Below are 21,276 nucleotides of genomic sequence, written 5' to 3' on the forward strand. Positions count from 1 at the left end.
GGCCTTGCAATCTACAGGGTGAACTGCACTGGGTATAGAGTCAAGCAAAGACAGATTTTGTAGTGTAGATTGTGAGAGGTTTTAGGGCTAGGCTTGGACATCATGTATACCATGTCCATTTATATTCTACTGGCTAGTTATTTGGACTCACCCACCACAGAATGTTTGAAATGAGGAGAAGCAAAGTGCCCAGAAATGCAACAGAAAGCAGGTTTTGTAGAGGAGTCAGTCCCTGCTCTATGCCCTTTTATCAAAAAGTCTTTCTAGGCTAGGATTAAATAGTGTAGAGTGTTCCCTTGGCATCTGAGGTGCTTTCCCTGTTCTTCCTAAGGTTGAACTGGAGTTTCAGGGAGAAGTAGGCACTCTTACAAAAAGCACAAAAATAAAGATGGAGTAACTTATAATATTCCCAGTGACCATATACTGAACAGAGAAACCCTACATGGTTATGAGGAGACGACTTCCTATATACTCACCCTCTCAAGATAAAAATGGTCATTGTCCCCATTTGAGAACTATGTCTGGGGGAAACAAGTGCCAAGTATGTTATATCCAAATTTACTAAACCATGGGGCTTAATTCTGTTTCCTTTCATAACTTTTTGAAATTTATATTCACCTGCAATTCCTGAGGATGACTCACTTATCTAATGGTATGCAGGTAAGTTTTGAGGAGGATATTCTGTGAAAATTAATTTTGAGTTATAGCTTTTGTGCAAAGCTAGTTCTTGAGGCCATTTGGTGACTTAGAAGTGAATATTTCTCATGAGGCCAGAGGTGACAATTTATAAATTTACTCCAAAAAAGGGCCAATTTGCTTTCAGACAACAAGAAGCTCATATACATAGAAAAGTATGAGCAACCTAAAGGCTTCAGAGAGTTTGTGGAAATTCCCAGTTGAAGCCTACAGAATGGCAAACACATTGGGAGAATTTGGCTTCTTCCAATCTCTTGTGCCTTTTTTTTTTTTTGTCCTACAAACTCGTGTGTGTATTTTATGAAGTGTTAATGCAGTTAGTATCTAATGTTTCTAATTTATGCAATTGGATATTTCATAAATGGGTTTTCTGCATGCAAGCATTTGTACACATTAATATTTATGCAAGCATTCAAATCAATGCAAGGGCATCTGTCTGCATATGTGATGAAAATATGCATATGCATGAACATTTGTACCAGGGGATAAGTCCCCAAAGTTAGTGATTGCTGAGGTTACAGTTTTTGACTTTTGTCCTTTTGACAAAATTTCCATGACTAGAAGAGGCTTGCGGAGAAATAGCACAACCATGAATATTGACAAAATGGTTTAACTGAATCTAATAGGTGTGAATGGCAAGTTCACACCTTAAAGCTCTTTCCATCAGTGATAGGATTTTTTTAAAAAACAGAATTTTACGATATGTAGCAGTTTTCACAAAAAGCATTTGGTCTAATAAAAACACCAATACAAATAACAGAGTTGGTGGTGAAATAAGTTTGTAAAAAATATTTCCTTTTCTGTTCTTTCCGTACTTCCCTCCCCTTCTTTCTCTTTCTTTCTTCCTACTTATTTCAGCTTGAATTTGATCTCTAGAAATAGATCGACTCAGTTGGGATGGGGCTTCCTTTGCTTCGTTTTAGGGTGCCTGGAGGATTGTAACGGATGGCAAATATAGGGGTGCTTAAGAGGGAAGGGTTTTGATCCAAGCCTTTTATGGTAACTTTTGGTATTTTGGGCCCATGTCATGGTAGGGGGCTGTAGCATCTGTGTCTTGGATGGGCACAGGAATCTTTCCCAGGCTGGACCCAGTGTCAGGAATCTACTCTCCACGCAGTCTAACGAGCCTCCCCAGGAGGCCTGGATCCTCTCCAGACCACTGCTTGTTGCTTGGTGGTCTGCTGCCCCCCATCTTGTATCTTTGTTAATCTAGAGGACAATTTCTCTTTGATCTCTTATAATTCTGATATGTCTGTTTATTAGGTTGAAATAGCAAAGTGTTTCTCTTAATTTATATACTTATTTATTTATATACTTGTACAATTTATAGACCCTATGTTAACAATTTATGGTAGACCAAGAATAAACAGAGTCCATTTTGGAATATCAGTTTTGCAGTTTAAAGATGTGTTAAAGATTTCTTTCTTTCTTTTGTTTTGCACCCTATTTCTGAGGAATTTCAAATCCACTGGCTGTTTGGAGGGGACTGAGAATTATGAATGGTGTATCTTTCTTGTCATAATTAAATGACATCTTCCCATTGAGAGTTTGCTTAGTTTATTTTGAGCAGAAGTGCCTAGGAGTTAATTTTTTTTTTTTTGTCTTGTGGGAAAGGAAAGGCTGAGAAAACAAATGACTTAGGTGTGCATTTGAAAGAAATTGCTCGCTCAGAGTTGTGTCTCTTTCTTAAAGCCCAGATAGTATATATTTTTCACGATTGACTTGGGTCTGAGTGCAAGTTTTGTTTTGTGTTTTATATTATAGGGTAAGGCTATGACTATCCATTTAATAGATGTGGATTGATTAGAAGGTTCCACATCTCTGGTGGTATTGTCTATGTTGAATGTTTTCCAGTTAATAGCGTTGTAGGCAAATCCTATGGTATAGAATTTGGGTCCTGGATCACATAGGATCCTGTATGTTGGACAAATCTTAGAATCATTCCTAAAGAAGATTTTTGTTTGGACTTCTAACTTCTAACCAACAAAAGAGTTGGTATTTATAAACAAGTGACCTCTATTCACTATTTCTAAGCAGAAGACATTCAGTTAGTTTCAATCAGAGTAGGTAGCAAGTGTGAAAGTTTTGCCCTAAGAAGAACTTCCAAGTTGAAGGCATGGGAAGAATGCTAGAGTGAGCAAAGGGGAGAGTAGTATAGGATGTAGGAGGAGAAACCTAAGCAGGCACAGGAGAAAGAATTGGGATTGTACCATGACTGCAAAAGAAGCCACTGGAAGTTTTGAGGTAGAGATGTGACATAATTTTATTTGTATATTTAAAAATGATTACCTTGGCTGGTGGGTGGGAAAAAATGAATTTTATAGAGCAGGAGTGTGTACAGGAATTGACTATGGGGGACAGGTGAGATATGGTGGCTTGGACTAAGCTGGTAGTAATATAAATGGGGGAAAAGACAAATTCAAGTTTTGCTTTGATAGTGGAGCAAATAAAACATGATGAAGGATTAAGATATAATGATGAAGTAGAAGAAATAAAGGTGTCACCTAGAATTTTGGTTCTAGCAGATGGGTGAGTGGTATGGCCATTTTAACTCAGATGAAGAAGATTGGAGAAGGAAGAAATAAGAGGTGGACATTACATTTTGGTTGGATATGAACATACGGTGGAGTTGACCATTTAGCTCTTCTCCCTAGTACTATGCAATGTAGGGGAGAAGGCAGGAAAAGAAGTGCCAATTTTAGAATCATGAGCACTCTGGTGGTGTTTTAAACGATGGTACATATGGGATCCCCTCATGAGAAAGTATAGACAGGAATGAGACTTGGGCCACAGAGACCAAGACAAAGGGTGGTGAATTGGAAATAGTGAATAGAGTTTACTCGTTTTACTGAAGAGGATTGTAGAGAAGTGGAGCTGAAGTTGGGGACAATTTAAGGTCAAAAGATTGTTGTATTTATCACTTCTGTGTTCCCAGTAACATTTAGTGTCTGTGATGTACTGTAGATGTCCACTTGTACATTGATTTCAAAGACATAGCTGAAATGTTTTGTTAATAGCTTTCTACTGATTACCTGTTTTGAAGTGATACTAATTTGGGTAAATTGAGTTAAAATATATCGTGAAATTGATTTTATTAAAGTTTTTATTGTTAAAAGTCGCTTCTAGCAAAGTTAAGCTTAACATGTGGCTCACATCATGTTTCTATTGAGTGGCACTGTCATCAAGGGTGAAAAGCCCACAGTTTACGTACATACTTGGTCATGCCTGTGAGGAGGATCCCTGTATCACCACAGTTTAGGAAACGTGGCCTTAGAGATTTTATAGTACTTAAAATTTCAAGGCTGCAAAACTGGATTTGAACCCTGGCTGTCTGGCTGCCCACAGGCCGTGCCTAGGCCATACACAACATGGAAATCATCCTGTGCGTTCTTTCACTAGAGCTATTTTATGTTTATACTAGCAAAAGATATTTACATGGACACTTACAGGACATGTTTGGACTTCTAACTCAAGTAGTTGAAATTATGACTCTTTGGGTATGGTTTTAATGTACTGTTACTTAATTTGCTTTGATTGAATTGAGGATATACAGTTTATAGTTAGGCCCCTCCTTGTCCTTGGGCTTGAGGACTAACAGCCAACTCTTTCATGTTTCCCATTTATTACTCACGATGACCAGTGTTTGCTCCATTTCGTGGATTTACTAGCACCCAGGGCTGCTATGAACTTTTTCCATATTTGATGATGCTCTCCTTCAGCCTAAAGATGGTTAAGCTTTCATTAAGAATCTTTGTGGGAAAAAAAGTCTATTTATTTTTAAAGAAATAATTTAAAGTTAATATAAATTTTAAAGGACTAACCTGAAGTTTATAATCGACCATAATGTTCTGTGGGTATCTGAAGTTCAGCTCGTCCCCCATTTGAACCTATTATCCATTCCTCTTGTTTTTTCTTCATTTCCTACCTCATTTAATGCCATCAGCAGACACCTAGGTGCCTGATCTTGCATCACCCCAGCCTGTGGCCATCGGTCATGTAGACACTTATCTCCAAATCTCCCCGGTCTCTCCACCATGGCCCCCTCCTCTTTCAGGCCTCCATCCTTTTCAGCTTCTCCTCCTGCTCCCACTGAGTTTCGATGGCTCCTCACTCCACTGTGAGCTTGTCCAGGAGGGGGCCTTTGTGTCTTTCATCTGTGCATTTTATGACTTTCCTGAGGGCTTATGCTTGGTCGGCCAGCATATTCATAGGTCCTGTTTCTGTTTTATTCAGAAATTAAACTGATCCGTGTTTACTCTCTGTTTTATTCAGCTTTTTCACTGCTGTGACTAAAAGATATGACTAGACCAACTTTAGGAGGGGAAAAGTTTATTAGAGGGCTCACGGTTTCAGAGGTCTTAGTCCATAGTTCCATTCTTTGGGGCTTGAGGTGAGGCAGGGCATCATGGTGGAGGAGTGTGGTGGAGGGAAATAGCTCACATGCCAGTCAGCAAGCAGAGAGAGAGAGAGAGAGAGAGAGAGAGAGAGAGAGAGAGAGAGAGAGAGAGACTCCACTTTCCAGGTACATATGTATACTCCAAAGCCACATACCCCAATGCCCTACCTCCTCTAGCCACACCCCACCTGCCTTCAGTTACCACTCAATTAATCCCATCAGGTGATTAATTCACTGATTGAGTTAAGGCTCTCCAACCCAATCCTTTCCCCTCTGAACCCTTTAGCCATTATCTCACACATGAACTTTTTGGGACAACTCACATTCAAACCATAACACTCACTTTTTGTGTTTTCTTTTTTCTCCTGAATACTATCAGCAGAGCCTACTCAGCATGACCCTTCACCTGGATAATACAATTAATCCTGCAGCCCTTGCTGAATGCAAGATGGTACAGCACCCCATGGACCTGCTCAGGTTGCCTGAATCCAACTAAAAACCCTCCCTGGCTCCTCCAACTAATGAGGGACAGATTTCTTTCTTGAAGCTTAAGACCTATAGTAATATGACCCTGAGGAATAGAATGTGCTAGAAATCCCTAGAACATAATATCTGATACTGTTATTGCCTCTGGACAACCTGTGGATCATTTTCATAGAGGTATACAGGCAGAGCATCTGGAACTCTGTTTATGAACCAGAGCTAACAGTAGGGAATTAAGAAATAGAGGGAAGAAAAGGGGGACTGTAAAAAGAAACAGAATTTCTTATAATCAAATCATAAGTTTGTTTAAGCCCTTTTAGAAAAGGCTGAACAATTTTTTTATAAAGGATAGCAAAAGAATCTCACTAATGTAAATCATACTTCCCTAATATAAATCTCACCAATATAATGTGCTCCATGTTACCATATTACTTCAGCATTTTTTTTTTGGATCTATCTCCAAATAGGATATAATTTCAGAAATGAGCCTGTGTCAGTCCTTCCTCTGGTGACAGGGAAATAGTTATTTCTGTCTGCTGTGTAGCAAAAGATGCCAGTAGCTACTCAGGCAATTTTCTGTGCATTTGATGAAGAGATATTGATATTTTTATACGGTATATCGGATTTCATAGGAGGCATAATGGAGAGTTTAGCTTAACAAAATGTTCTTTTTTTCGCTCTTTCTCAGTTTACTAGTGGCAAGACTCAGAATGGGGAGTCTCTATGTCACAAACAACCATTTACAAATGTCCTATACCTATAGACAGCTGGCCTACTCTTCCAGATTCTTAACTGAATAAGAGTATTGTGAAAAATCTGAGGGCTTTTGAAGGAAAATCGAACTCTGAACTAGAGGAAGAGAAGAGAGTGCCAAGGGTGCCTGGATTTTCTGGCACAAGTCAATAGCTGACCCCCCACCCCAAATTATGTGCTCTCAACAGCTTCCTATTCTGTTTTAAAAACTTTTTTTGTTGTTGTTTTTGGTCATTCAGTGATGGGTTCAGCATAGTTAATAAACCTCTCCTTTTCTAAATGTTAAGATTGAGTTGTTAGTCACTCACATAATAGCATGAATAAGATTGCTTTATTCAGCAGGAGATAAGTCAGGGTAACCTGTCCAAAAAATTTTTTTTTGTTAGTTGGGTTGAAAAAGAAGAATTTTTGTTAATTGGAATTAAGAAGTCTACCCTTTTGGGAGTAGACATTTTGGGAGAAGGGGATATGTAGAGGAGGACCAGTCAGGGTGAAGGATTTGGGGCAGTTGTATGCTGCAAACAGGGTTTGGGATGCTAGGCTGTAAGAGAGAAAAGACCATCTTTTGTTTTTCTACAATGTTCCTGGGGGCCAACTTAATGCTGCTACTAAGAGTACAGCTATATGATGGGATGTTTTGCAGCCACTAAAGAAATAAAGTAGATTTATGGGTAAAAATAAAGTGCCCAACAGTTTTCATAGTATGTTTCCATTTCAGCATATAATTTGAAAGGTTATATATGCATATGAGTATGTTTGAGTCTATGCGAAAAGTATTGCTGGAAGAAATATAATGAATAGTGACTTTGGCTGCCTCTACTAAAGGACCTGGTTCTAAGGTAGGAGTTTGGGGAGGGGAGAGTACAGTTTGAATTTTTATAGACATTGTTTTAAAAAAAATTTTTTTTTTAAAGAACTCGTAAATTTTTTTTCTAGGATTTTTTTACTCCTAAGAAAGGTTGTGTGGGGCTGGGAAGGGGGCAGAAAGTGGGGAGGAAGGGGAAGAAGAGAGGGGTCAGATAATCTTATTGTCTTTTTTTTTTTTCCTTCCCTCTTCTGTTACAAAGTTCAGGGCTCTTATACTCAGGACTCCTCCAGAGTTATTACCTAAGCTGGGTTATGGTCAAGTAAGGTTTTTTTTAGGCTGACCTATAACTGAACTATCACTTATAATCTCTTTCCATGGGGGAAAGTCTATTGTGTTCCAGAGAGCACACAAAACCAAATTGCTTCCACCCATTCTCTTCTCATGTCTATCACCCCCCCCTACCCCCAGATTTAAAAAAAGGATTTTAGACTTATTCCAAGAGGTCCTATCCATTCATATTCTCCATTCATTTCATCAGAAATGGTTAAAACAGTTTACGTAGTTATATGCTTGGCTACCTTCTGTGTGTTTTGTTTCTGACAAGATACTCACTGTTTTGCATCTTCCTTTCTAACTAGTTTTTATGACTTTCTGAAGGAGTGTGTTGCTTTTCTTTGTTGGCATGCCTCGTGGAGAGCTATAAGCACTCAATAAATATTTGTGGAGTCAGTGAACGGAGGTGTGGACATTGGAGCAGATCAGTTACTGTAAGGTGTTAGAGATAAAACTTTCATGGTCCTGGAAGGCACTGTAGAGTGGATTTGAATCTGGCACCGGACTCCTCAATCTTGGCATTATTGATATCTTGGGTCAGAGAGTTCTTGCTTGTGGGCCACTATTCTGACATCATGGGAGGTTTAGCAATATCCCTGGCCCCTACCCATGAAATGACATTAAGAATCTCTATTTGTGATAGTCAAAAATGTCCTTAGATATTATTACTAAATGTCTCCTGGGAACAGAATTGCCCTAGATGACAATCACCAATTTAGAAATTTGTATTCAGTGTCCAAAAATGAGTCTATATTAAACTTTAAATCCTGGAGACCTAGATACGGGGACCAAAAAAAGCTACAGCTTACATAGAACCTTTATGCAAAATTAGCAAAGATGCCCAGATGAATTAGAGAGGGGACAGATAAAGAAGTGTAGGTTGGATTTCATCCAATACTTGTTCCCTCTTTTATTCCTGCTGGGTTCCTGCATAGGAAGAGCTCTGAGGCCTAGAACTAAGTCAGGGTCTACTTATGTTGGTAGAGAACAGGTGTTGGGAGCCAGTACCTGAACAAAAGAATGAAATTCGGACTTTTATTGCTTCAGTGTGAAATCAGACATGCTGTGGTCACTTCCAGATAGAATATCAAGAAAACATTTCTTCCACATATGGATGAGAGGCAGATTGTACTTCTCAGAATACATGTATTTAATACTCATGGCAAGTGTTTCTTGAGCTCCTATTATGCACCAGGATGAAAATGCTTCTCTCCATTTTTCCCCACCCTGATTTCTTTATGAAGTATTCTATCTCTGTGTTTGGTATAATAATTTATATTATTGAGAATATTTTCTGTTAGCACAGAATTGTCTTTTTTTTTTTCTCCCTGACTTAATTTCTGAAGGAATAATCAAAGGGATGGCTAGAATTTTCAGAATGTTCCTTAGCAGTGTGGGGGTGTTCCTGGGGGCATGCCCATGCTGAGCGGCATGCTGGAGGCCCTCTCAACTCTTCACATATTTATAAGTTATTCTACAATGCTTTGGCACACGAGCTGCCGAGACAGTTTGTAGAATTCCTTCCCTGGAGGTCTTTAAAAATAGAACAAAATACCCATCTGTCCATAATGGTTTTTGATGCATTCCTGCTGATTAGAAGAAATAGACTGGATTTTTCTGTCAAGGTTTGTTTCAGTCTTGAGTGCTCTTAAGTGGATGAGTTGGCTTTTTGGTGGGGGAAGGAGGGGCGAAAAGTGACACTGTATGAATTTATTGGTATATCAGTGTACAGATCCTGATTAAATAGAATGAGATATATCTTTCTCATGCTTTTAATGTTTCTGAAGCACTTAGTGCAGTTGGGGCCTCCCAACAAAACAGGGTGAGGTAGATAGGGCTCTTATTCCCATCCCTAGCGCACAGAGGAGTCAGCAAGACACGGAGATGTTCAGGTCCTGACTCTCTTCATATCTGGCTCCTGCAGAGCAGAAATGCTGCCCCTTGACACCTGTTCTCCAGGTGCATGCTTCCCTTGACCCTACGGCTTGTTCATGGATTTTATTCAGTCATGCAGTGTCTAGACATGTGATTTGGAGTCATAAAATTTTAGAGCCATAGAAATTTTGGGAACATACTTAGGAGACCATTAACTACTCTATTTTCCTTTACAACAACAACAACAAAAAATAATGCATTTTCACATTAAATTTTGTAGTAAGGTTTTTTGGCAACTTTATACAGGCATACGTTATGTTCGTGTATAATTTTATATATATATATATATATACTTATTTATAGATGTTTTGTTTATATGTGTATATGTGAATAGAATATATGAATATAAGTATGTTTGCATATGTATGGACATACAGGTATAACTATATATACACATATCTATCTGCATATACCTGTATATGCATGTGTGTTTGTGTGTGCATGCATGTATATGTGCATATATATATATGTGTGTGTGTGTGTGTGTGTGTGTGTGTGTGTGATTGTGTGTCCATAGGTGTGTGCTTATGTGTATGTGTGTGTATGTGTTCACATATTGGTCAGAATGGGGCAAGAAACAGAGTAAACTCAATTGATGGGAAATTAAGAGACAATTTACAGAGCTGTGGGCATATTTAAGGGATAGTTACGTGCTCAGAGTTTCAGGCTGTCAGGAGTGCCCTCTGACTGAAGCCCATGGAGAACTGGGATTGTGGAGGAGAGCCCACCTAGAGCAAGTCACACCTGTGAGGATGAAACCACTAACAGAGTCAGGGAGGAGGTGGGAAAGAAATACCTCTGCATTTCTTCGCCTTCTCATTTCTCATTGCTGCCTCCCTTAGCCTAACTAGGAGAGCCTGCAGGGAGTTAGTGCTGTGTGCAGGGTATTTCCTGGGATTGGAGCTGGGCGGAGGAGAGAGACCATGGAGCTTTGTCAGAGGCAAATGGATAATAACCAGGAGTGTGTGTGTGTGTGTGTGTGTGTGTGTGTGTGTGTGTGTGTGTGAGAGAGAGAGAGAGAGAGAGAGAGAGAGAGAGAGAGAGAGAGAGAGAGAGAGAGAGAGACCATATTTTTTCTAACTTTACCTTAGACCTGAAAAATTTGGCATGGCTCAGCATTACTCTGTATTTATTTAACAGTTTGAAGTGTCAGCATTGTTTCCTGAGGGAGGAATAGGCATAAACTCACTTTCTCGGTGGTTATCTCAGACTGTTCAAGACCAAAGATTGAAAATAGTCTTTCTAATATTTTGATTACCCATTGATAGTAGGTTGCTATTTCTTCTGGATGGATTCAGTGGACAGAGCTGGTAAACACATGTTTTTTGAAAGATAAAAATATAGTATTTCCAAAATAACAATGCTGTTAGTACCCAATAAAGTGAAGGTAGAATGCCAAAATGCTAGAATTATTTTCTTCATAGTTATGTCACTTAAGTTGATATGTAATTCAACCTATTTATTTCAGTGTGATTTTGAATTTTAGAGGTTGATTTGTTTTGTTGAGTTATTTATATTTTTTAGTTGTATAAAATGTTAACATGGTTACCCAAAATCAAAATTACAAAATAAAATATATTGGGAGAGTTACTATTTTTTATCTTCATTTCTTCTTGTGTGTTTTTCCTTTTCTTAGTAAAAATTCATTTTTGAAGATCTGTCTATTGCTTGGCTTAATCCTATATTCATTTATTAGAACATATAAGTCAGAGTGTTTATATAGCATGCATTCTTCCCTCTTTTCCCAAACGGTAACAGACAGGGCACATAGTTCTGTACATGTCTTTTTCCTTGATTGATGGATCTTACAGGTCACTCATTAGGTGCATGGGATCTGCCTTGTACATTTTGACAGCTCCTTTATACAATTTTACTATGATTTCTTTAGCCAGTATCTTGTTGATGAGCATTGGGTTATTTCCAGAATAGTACTCTTGTGAATTGCTTTTATGAGGGAACTCATAGGTTAAAAAGCAAATACTTATGTGATTTTGCTACATATTACCAAATTCCCTTCCATTGGGGTTGAACTATTGGTGTTTCCATAAATATTTTTCTTCACAGTCTTACCATTGAATATGTTGTCAAACTTTTGGAATTTTTACTCATTCAAAAAGTAACAAAGTGGGATCTCATATCGTTTTAATTTGAATTTCTCTTCTTAGCAAGGTTGAGCAACCTGTCTTATGCTGATGGCCCCTTGTGATTCTTTTCTCCTGTGAACTGTTCATCCATCTTTTTTGGACCATATTGAATTGTCATTATTTTTCCCCTTTGGCTTTGATTTTTTCCACTCCCAGTTACAAAGTAATTCCCCAATGTTTTCTCCCATGGTTTCATATTTTAGATTTGGATTCCATTTAGAATTTATCTTAGGATGAGATATGAGGAGTTGATCCAATTACTTTTCCTGTGATGCTCTAGCATTATTTATCAAGACATCTACCACATTCCATATGGGATGTACTTTTTCATATGCACTGGCTTTGTTCCTGTTTATGCTATTTTATTAATTAATGCTCTATTAGCACACAGATCTGATAACAAAGACTATAAAATGTCTTAAAAATCTTTTTTAAGCAAAAGTAATGGTGCTGGGAGCTGTGGTGTTTGCCTGCTAGTCCAGGCAGGAGGATCACAGGTTTGAAGTCAACCTCAGCAACTTGGCAAAACTCTAAGCAACTTAGACCCTGTCTCAAAATAAAAAAAATAAAATGATCTGGGAATTGAATTCAGTGATAAAGTGTCCTGGATTCAATCCCCTGTACCAAAAAATAAATAAAATAAAATAAATAAAAAATAATTATACATGATACTCATGACCATAGGAATATAGTTGAAATGAAAGAATTTTTAGAGATACTCCTTGAATGGGCTGCTTGTACTCCATTTTGCAAAGAAAGCAAGTGGGGCTTAGTGGGTTGTACAGTCTCATCCAAGATCAGCCAACTAGTTAGGAATGAAACCAGTACCTATGTTATCAACCAATGTATCACATGATTTTATTAAAAAGAAAATGTGATGTTCTCACAAAACACAGACCAGCAAGGACCTAGACCCCATCTGTATGTCTTCTCTTGCCATAAAATATTTTCTTAGTTTCAATTACTTAATAAAATGCATAGTTTAGTTTATTTTTAATCATAATAATGTACCTTTTTATAACAACTGGAAACTTTTTGAAATGGGCAATAGTCAAACAATCCTGGAACCATATTACTGATGCCAGAAATGGCATCATTTGTTTGGTTAATTCCTTCCAGAATTTCTCAATGCATGATCTTGTTAAGTGGAAAAAATTTTGAGAGAATGACAAAACATTAAGTATTTCTTTACTCCTTAAGTATACTGATTCAAGTGCTTGTAAGTATATTATCTGATTTATCAAGGATCTTTCTGAGGATGTGGTCCTTGTTATTGCAGATTCATTGAAGAGGAATTAATGCTTTGCTATGAGAAATTAAATAACTTGCCCACCCTCACAGAACTGGTAAGTGATGGAGCTTAGATTCTAATTACTATGTTTATTCCAGCCTCTGTTTTAACTGCTATGTTCACTGTATCCTGCATATATCCTTTAGGACCCTGTTAATTTATTAATATTTAATCAGAAGTGTTCATCCTTATTTACTCAATGATCATATTAAATTTTATTTATGCTATTGATATTTCTTTCAACACAATTAAATTACTTACACCAGATATTAAGAAGAGGAAGCTAGCTGGGCGTGGTGGTACATATCTGTAATCCCAGCAATTTGGAAGACTGAGGCAGGAGGATCCCAAGTTTCAGTCCAGCCTCAGCAACTTAGCCAGACCCTGTCTTAAAAAACAAAAAGGGCTGGGAATGTGGCTCAGGGGGTAAAGAACCCCTGGGGTTCAATTCCGAGTACAAAAAAAAATTTAAAAAGAGTAAGTTAAAAATATTTTTCCTTCAGATATTACAATATGAGACAGAAACACATTAATTTTGTAGTTGTGCTCTTCAGTGTTTTATGTGATATTCAGAGAGAGTTGACCTTCTGGGTTGACCCAAACATCCTCCCTGCAGGATTTTGATTTTATATCAAAATTCACACAACTACCTTTATTTTTCCTGACCCTTCCCACATTGTTCCAAATACCAAGTTACAAAAGAGACACATGATTCATAGTGATGTGTGGCTAACATGTGAATAGTTTGGAGCTTTATTTTCAATCTGAAGTAAATAAAATACTTATTTCCAGAACCACCTCAGCTTGCAGGCTGGCTCAGCATTGTGAGTTGCATTTCCTTCTCTTGGTGGCAGGGATAGACACATCAGTAAGAAAATGAAAACCATGGCCATTATAGATTTGTTCCCTCAGAGAAATAGAACAGAGGCCATTTTGAAGAAAGAAGTGAATTAAATGTGGCAGGCTAGTGTGAAATTGCAATATTAGTGGCTATTATAGATGATAATGCTTTGCCAACAACACTAAGTGTGATTTTTGTGTATGTGTACTGGGAGAGAAGAAAATGATAGAACTTGGGCTTTATAAGCTGATTATTTTTTCATGTCTTTATTCATTATAAGCTGATTTTTTATTAAAATTTAATACTGTATTTTTATCATGTTTGTGCTAGGTAGACACTGGATATTAGCCTAAATGAGATACAGTTTCAATCCAGAGGTTTAAAATTTAGTGTATTGATACATCTTTTTTCATCTTTTATGAGTTTTTTTTATTTATACATAATATCAGGATTCATTTTGACATCATTATAAAAGCATGGAATATAATTTTCTGTAATTCAGTTCCCAATACTTCCCCTCCTCCCTCCCTTTGTTCCCTTCCCTCTACTGTGGACGCATCTGTTTTCTTCATATGGTTTCTTTCAGTAAATAAGTTCACACCCATTGCCCTGTATATTTTGTGTTGACCATAAATAGCATACATGTACTATTATAGGTCCATAGATTAGTTTATTTATTTATTTATAAATAAGTTACAAGATTATGATAACATTTAGAAATAAATTTGAACAACTCTGTTTAAACAGAACGTTCATTTACTTTGTGGGCATAATATTTATCTGTCTTAAAATTTAGAACTAAAAAAGTCAATAGAAGTTGTAATAGTTTTCCTCGCATGTCAACACACTGTGGGACATGGATCATATATTCTTTGTCAAATATTATTGATTCATCACTAGAGTGGTGGTGTGTAATCAGACTGTTGCCTGGAAGAACTTTAGTTGGGGACACATTTTTATACCTAAACAGGGTTAGAAGCTTTTAATCAAGGGAAGAAAAAAGAAAAGTTAAAATTGTTTTCATCAGAGCTACCAAAGAAAGATTTCATAACAGGACTCTAATAGTCCTAAAATTTAAATTAAATGTGTAATAAGAATTGTAATGCATTCTGCTGTCATATATACATTTAAAAAAGTTTAAAAATCTTTTTTCTTTTAGTTGTTGATGGACCTTTATTTTATTTATTTATTTATATGTGGTGCTGAGGATCGAACCCAATGTCTTACACGTGGTAGGCAAGTGCTCTACCACTGAACCACAACCTGGCCCCAATTTTTTTAAAAAAATTTTAATCTGATAGTTTACTTCTCTTTCTACCTTCCCTTCTTTTGTAGTTTTCCAGGTACATTTAAAGGTTGTATAGACCAAGATGTGGAGAATTCCATAAGCCAAAGTTCTTCTTATCATTCTAGAATCCTAAAATTTAGCAATTCACTCTCATTAAACATCTAGTTAGACTGGGTGACTGGTAATTATCAGTGGTTTATTTTGTTTCACTTCTCACCCAGGAAAAAAAAGGCTTACAACTTTTATAGACTTTTTTAGTTCTACATTTAAAAAATTTCTGAAATGAGAATTGATTTAATTAATAAGGGCTTATCACAATACAACAGTATTTCATCTCTTACTATGCGGTGTATGTGAGTTACAAGATTACGATAACATTTAGAAATAAATTTGAACAGCTCTGTTTAAACAGAATGTTCATTTATTATCTGGGCATAAACATGCTCTTTTAGCTTGAAGATATGACTTAAAATATTGGCCTTAAAAATCTTTAAAATCTGGTGGCTTGCATATAAATGTTTAAAAAATATTTGTTGGTAAAATCTTATTGTCATAAAGAGTTCATTTATTTCTTATACTTTTGGGTCCTTGCTTTGTGCTTTGCTAACTGTTAAGAATTGTAAAGGAGTTTTTCTCTCACTCACGAGAGACCTTGTTTCAGGAGTATTTCTTTTCCCATGTTCAAAGTGAAGGATCAGCAGTGTTTTGGGGGGAACAAATTGCCTTTCTTTAGGAGATGCTTTTGAAAATTATTCTGAGTACTTGCTCCTAGATTTGCCAGTGGTTCTCTGAACTCTGACTCCCCCTTCTGAACTGAGTTCAGGTTTCAATCAAGACTCTTTGTATATCTAACTGATGGCTGGTGCTCCACTGGAACAATTCCATCTTGACTCAACCCATTTCCTTTTCTGAACACACCTCCCTTCTGCTCACAGTGGCTCTCAATACCTGCCCACTACCTTTCTCCTCTCATTCTTCACATGTTGTCTCTTGTGCAGTCCACATCTTTAATAAATTCCAAATCTCTACCTTTTATCACTTCCAGGGTCCTGGCCTAGGTCTTTACCTCTTACTTAGACAATTTGGCAAAAGTCTTCTGATTTTCTTCCCGATTCACCTCAGCCTATCAATACTGTAACTGGATTGATCTTTCTGTACTAGATTTATATGTTACTTTCATGAGTAAAACTTTGCGACTCAAGTTTTCTGATGGAATTATATATAAAGTAGTTGCCTTGACGCTGAGGATTGAAATGGAGAAAACTATGTTATATGCATTTCCAAATAGGTTAAATGAATGAACCCCACTGTTAGGTGAAGCTACAATGCACTAATGATTTATATAAAAAAAAAATTGTTGCTTTGACATTGGAAGCTGTCTCCGGTCTGCCTTTTGTGTTCTTCACTCCTACATCTTCCTCATGTTACAGTGAACCTCTCATGGTGTGGCTGTTCTGTTGTCTTTGCTTGTCACATGTCTTCCAATCTGCCATTTTTCTCACTTTGAAAAAACAAACTCATCATAAGTGCACATTCAAAGGCATTATTCATGAAACTTTAGAATCTTCCTGATACTTGGGATTTCTTCAGTTTTCTGCACTGTTAGAACACTCCGTACTTCTCTGATGACTTCTTTATATTCTCTAACTGCTTTGTTTCTACTTCTAGATTATAAGAGCGTTGAGTGTGCAAGGCTGGATTTTTTTTTCAGCTTTTTAAATTTCTTGCAATCATTTAACATTTATAAATTGTACTCTGAATATTGATATTTTAAATCAAATGTTGAACATGCCATATACATGAACAAATGTACATTTGTATTTCAGACATATAATGCCATTGATTTTTTTCCATAAGTCGTCACAGTATCTAAATGTCCCTTGGGGGACTAGTAATACAACTGAAAACATCAAAACAGAAATAATATGAAATATAGTGTGTGGGTCATGTAGTTTATTTCTAAAAAGTGATTTTTAGTTTTTCACACATTCACATTGCAGAAAATATAAAATACTGTTATTATGAAGAGTCATGAAAGTTATTGTGATCTTAAAAGACAGAATGTTAGTTAAATTTGAAGATAAAGAAAGGTAGTACTTATTAAGATAATTATTTCTTTCCCCATTTGTGATAACATGAAAACTATTTTCTTCTATTAAGTCAAACTGCAAAGAATTTTTTTTTTGTAACAGATCTAGTGCAATGCTAAATATTTGCTTTTTAGAGCTTTGAATAGTGTAGTTGCCTGAAAAGCAAGCTTGAACTCCCCATGAGATCACTGTGGAGATAAATGCTTAAAAGCTTTTCAAAGCCATACTCTTGGCTCTATCAGAATTTAATTTCCCACTGATTATGTTTAGATCGATTTGGAACACATAGACATGAATATAGTATAAGCATGGTTACCTCACTGATGATTTTTCATGCCTTGGGAATACATCTCTTTTTTATACGCATCTGGAACTCACTTATATTTTCTTATGTATATGTACTTAATTTAAATGTACTAGTTTTAAAACTCAACTATGAGAATATCCTGAAGTTGTTTAAAAACTGTGGTTTTATATTTTAGTTATAATATTTTGATGTCTTTTGGGAATGGGTTTATTAGCCATCCAGTTAAACCTGTTTAGATTTTGAACTGTAGTCATAATAAAAGGGAGTTTTAAAAAGTGCATTTCAGCAATACAATTTCACAGAGTCAAATGCATATAGCAGGTTATAGGGTGAGATGATATATAATTATATACAGAAGATCTTGGATCAAGTCATGTTGATGCTTCAGTTTGGAGATCCCCAATGTATTTACTTTCGAGAACTATGCGTCCTCCATATGCATCTTCCATGAGATGATATATGTCAAGTGCTTATCATCATGCCTACTGTTTCCTTCTGTTGCCCTTTGACCAAAACAAAAGACAGAAAACACCAAACAAAAAAAGCATTTTTAAAAAAAAAAAGTTTGAAAAAGAATTTTTCCTGGATGATATTTTTATCTTTGAACTCTTTGTATCATAGTTTATTATAGTTAAGTATTTCAGATTTCAGAGTGTTTTGGATTTTGAAATATTTGCATATATATAACAGGGATGAGACTCAAATCTAAATATGACATTCATTTATGTTCCATGTACACCTTATACATATAGCCTGAGGATAATTTTATATATTTTTAGTGCATCTGTGTTTTTTCTGTGACCCTCCACATGAAGTCAAGTGTGGAATTACCCACCTATGGCCTCATGTAAACATTTAGAAAGCTTCAGATTTTGGATTTTTGGATAAGGATGCTCTGATGTTAGTAGATAAGTAGATACATGTGATAATCATACAGTGTTTGAGCTGGAAAGATTGGTTTAATTTGTACAGAGGGAGGACTTTGAACCCAGGTCTTAGGATTCACCTTGTGTTGATGCTTTCCTCTGCTCACACTAAACATGACACTCCCCTTGTTTGCCTTCGCCCATGAATCTCTGTAATCTCTGTGGTTCATTCAATGAGATTCTAATGGGCTTCGACTTTTCTCAATTCTTGGTCATCCTGGTCTGGTCTGCCATAATGTTTTTGCCAGCCTAGAAAATAAAAGTCTGCTGTCAATTATTGTTTCACTATAACCTCATGACACTTCACATGTGTTTTATTGTTTGAATAGAACATACAGAGCTAGAGCAGAAGTCTCATTATTATATACTGCATAAGTTAGTTGTTACAATTTGTCAAATCATGGTCCCAAATATAATCACTGGTCCTGTCTCTGAAATACAAACATTATTAAAGATTATAATACAATTTATGCTATTCATTTTTGATGATGTTTTGAAAAATATTTAGTTCTTACATTATGAAAATGTTAACCTGTGCATATTTAAATAAAGATTGTTTGTTTAAACAGACATTCACCCTTGCTTTGTTTTGGAAAGGTTAAAAAAAACTTTTTAAAATGCTGAGCTAAAGTATAAATAAATAAATTGATAAACTAAATAAAGAACTAGTTGAACTGTAAAATTTTACAATTTTAAGATTTATTTTAAAGTCTTCTGCAACCCTATCCAAGAAGATTAGATTTATAATACAGGTAATCTATATTTTTACAAAAATTTTTGTATTTTGAGTTGGCCACATTTAATGGGCAATCAGATAGTCTTTAAAAGATCTCATAAAGTTAGTTAAGAAAATATAACACTATATTAAATTTTTAAAACCTTACACTTATAAATACTTTGTTTAAAATGGGATAATAAAATTTAGCTATTTGCCCTAATTAAATTAATTTCTGAACTTTCTTTAACTTCTGACACTATGTAAGGAGAGATAGTAATACAAATACCAGAAAGAAGTCAAAGGAAAAACATGTACAGTTATTTTAAATGTTAAAATGAGGAAGCAGGTACAAATTTGATCCAAAGTACATATAGTGATATTTCAATAGGAAAAAAAAATACTTAATAGAATTTGATAATACTCTGTTAGTATCAAAGTCTAGTAAAAATCATCAATTACAATATCTTTTTTACTTCATCATATGTCAGCAAAAATACTTCCTTTTCAGCCAACCTTAAACTTAGGTAAAATTTTTGATATGATAAAGACCCTCAGAGTAGGATTGTGCTTTTAAAAAGTTCACTTCTTGGGAAAGTTTGTCATAGAAAACCTGAAAGCAGCTTCTTCGTGCATTTAAAATGTTTAGATTTATAAGAAATGGAATATAGGGCATACATTAAAAATATATTGCTACGTGAAATTTTCACGTCAGCTTAAAGTAAATATGAAAGCAATATTTCTTTTATGTAGACATTGTGCAAATATTTTGGGGTAAACTTATGATAATATGCTAGCCTAAATTGAAAGAATTCTCAAGTTTTTCTGTCAATTGTATTTAGTAGTTTTGTGTAAATCAGAGAACATGGTATAAGCGCCACTATCTAACTCTATTGCCAATGAACATTTACTACATTCTAAACTTTTTTGTAGTGGATCCCATTTGAGGAAAAGTAATATCCTTTTGGATATCAAGGCAGCTATGTATCAAAGACAATCTATTTGGATAAAACAAAATCTGCCCCTTATATTCACTTGTGTGTGCAAAATCTTGCCTGACTCCTGACTGTTAAAAATACCACAGTAAAGCTTTATGATCTTGGTTTCTGGCGATCAATATGAAAAGTACTGCCCAAAATAAGGTCTAAATCTTGTTTAGAGTGATTTCATCAGTGTACAGATAAGTACTAAGAGCAGAATGGGCATAATTGTAGACCTTGAAATGCCCATTTTAACATGGGGAAGATTGGCCTTAGGTGGATTGACATTTCTTGGTCCATTTAATATTAGATGTAAGCTTTTGTTGTTACTTGCAGTGCGTTTTGATGTTGTCTAATATCAGCTTGACAGAGGCTTGTCCCAATTCAGTGATTATGCTGTTTTACTTTTAATTGAAGATACATTTTTATTTTAAAACCCCTTTAAACTCTGGGAGAGATGATAGTTGAACATTTACCAGTTGACTATTGCTTTTACATGTATCATTAATGAATAAAAATCAGAAAAATTTCTCAAAGTAGGTTGCTGCCAGATTAAGGATCCTCATAATGCTTTCCTTATTGCCTGCTTTTTACCATTTCTTCTAACTCCTATGGAGCCTCGTTTTCACAGATCACAGGGACCAAATTGTCTCCATTCTGCAAGGAGTACTCTCCTTTAAATAACCATCAGTAATGGGAATTCCTTTGAATCTGGAAATAGAAGAAGATGGTAGAAAATAATAGTATTACCACCAGAAAGGAATAAAAGTCACTAGGTGTGGCACTACTCTGTGATCTAGTAGGTTTTACACAATTGGAAGCAGTTAAGACCTGGGTTTGAATCTCTTACTGGAAGAACTTGGGCGAGTTATTGCTCTAAGTCCCAGGGTCCTCATCTGTGAAATGGATGTTGTGAGGATTAAATGGGATTTTATATGTAAAGTAATCATTTTTTTGGAGGGGGGTATGCTTTCGAAGTACTGGATAGGGGTCAGTGGAGAGGGCTCCCAAAAGTTTTGGATTTACCTTCTTCTGTTTTTATATGCAGCTCATCTTTCTCCAAAATTTTCTGCAGACCTTGGATGAGGGAGGATACAAATAAAATTTAAGACCTTGAATATCATTTCATGTCACAGTATCTTTAGATTCAAAGCACTTCATTGCATCTGGATGTTATTCAAGATTCCAGCAGCTTTAAAGCATCCACTTTGCTGGCTCCATGGAGAGAAGCTGGGTCCGTCTGCCATGGAACAGAGCAAGAAATACTCTTTTCCTTTATGGCTCAAGATC

At 36.0% G+C, this 21,276-nt stretch overlaps 1 protein-coding gene across 8 annotated transcripts in view; it reads left to right on the plus strand.

The window, feature by feature from the left end:
• Window positions 1–21,276, plus strand: part of Nebl (nebulette) — a 149,595-nt gene that overhangs the window by 18,020 nt on the left and 110,299 nt on the right. For 6 of the 8 annotated variants that reach the window (XM_040278005.2, XM_078023334.1, XM_078023337.1 and 3 more), the window contains one exon: window positions 12,828–12,894. The exons of the other annotated variants lie outside the window; for them this stretch is intronic. The gene's annotated coding sequence lies outside the window, so the exon portion shown is untranslated. The remainder of the gene's footprint in view (window positions 1–12,827; window positions 12,895–21,276) is intronic. 8 annotated transcript variants of the gene reach the window in all.

This window comes from Ictidomys tridecemlineatus, chromosome 10, assembly GCF_052094955.1.
Source record: "Ictidomys tridecemlineatus isolate mIctTri1 chromosome 10, mIctTri1.hap1, whole genome shotgun sequence".
NCBI lineage: Eukaryota > Metazoa > Chordata > Mammalia > Rodentia > Sciuridae > Ictidomys > Ictidomys tridecemlineatus.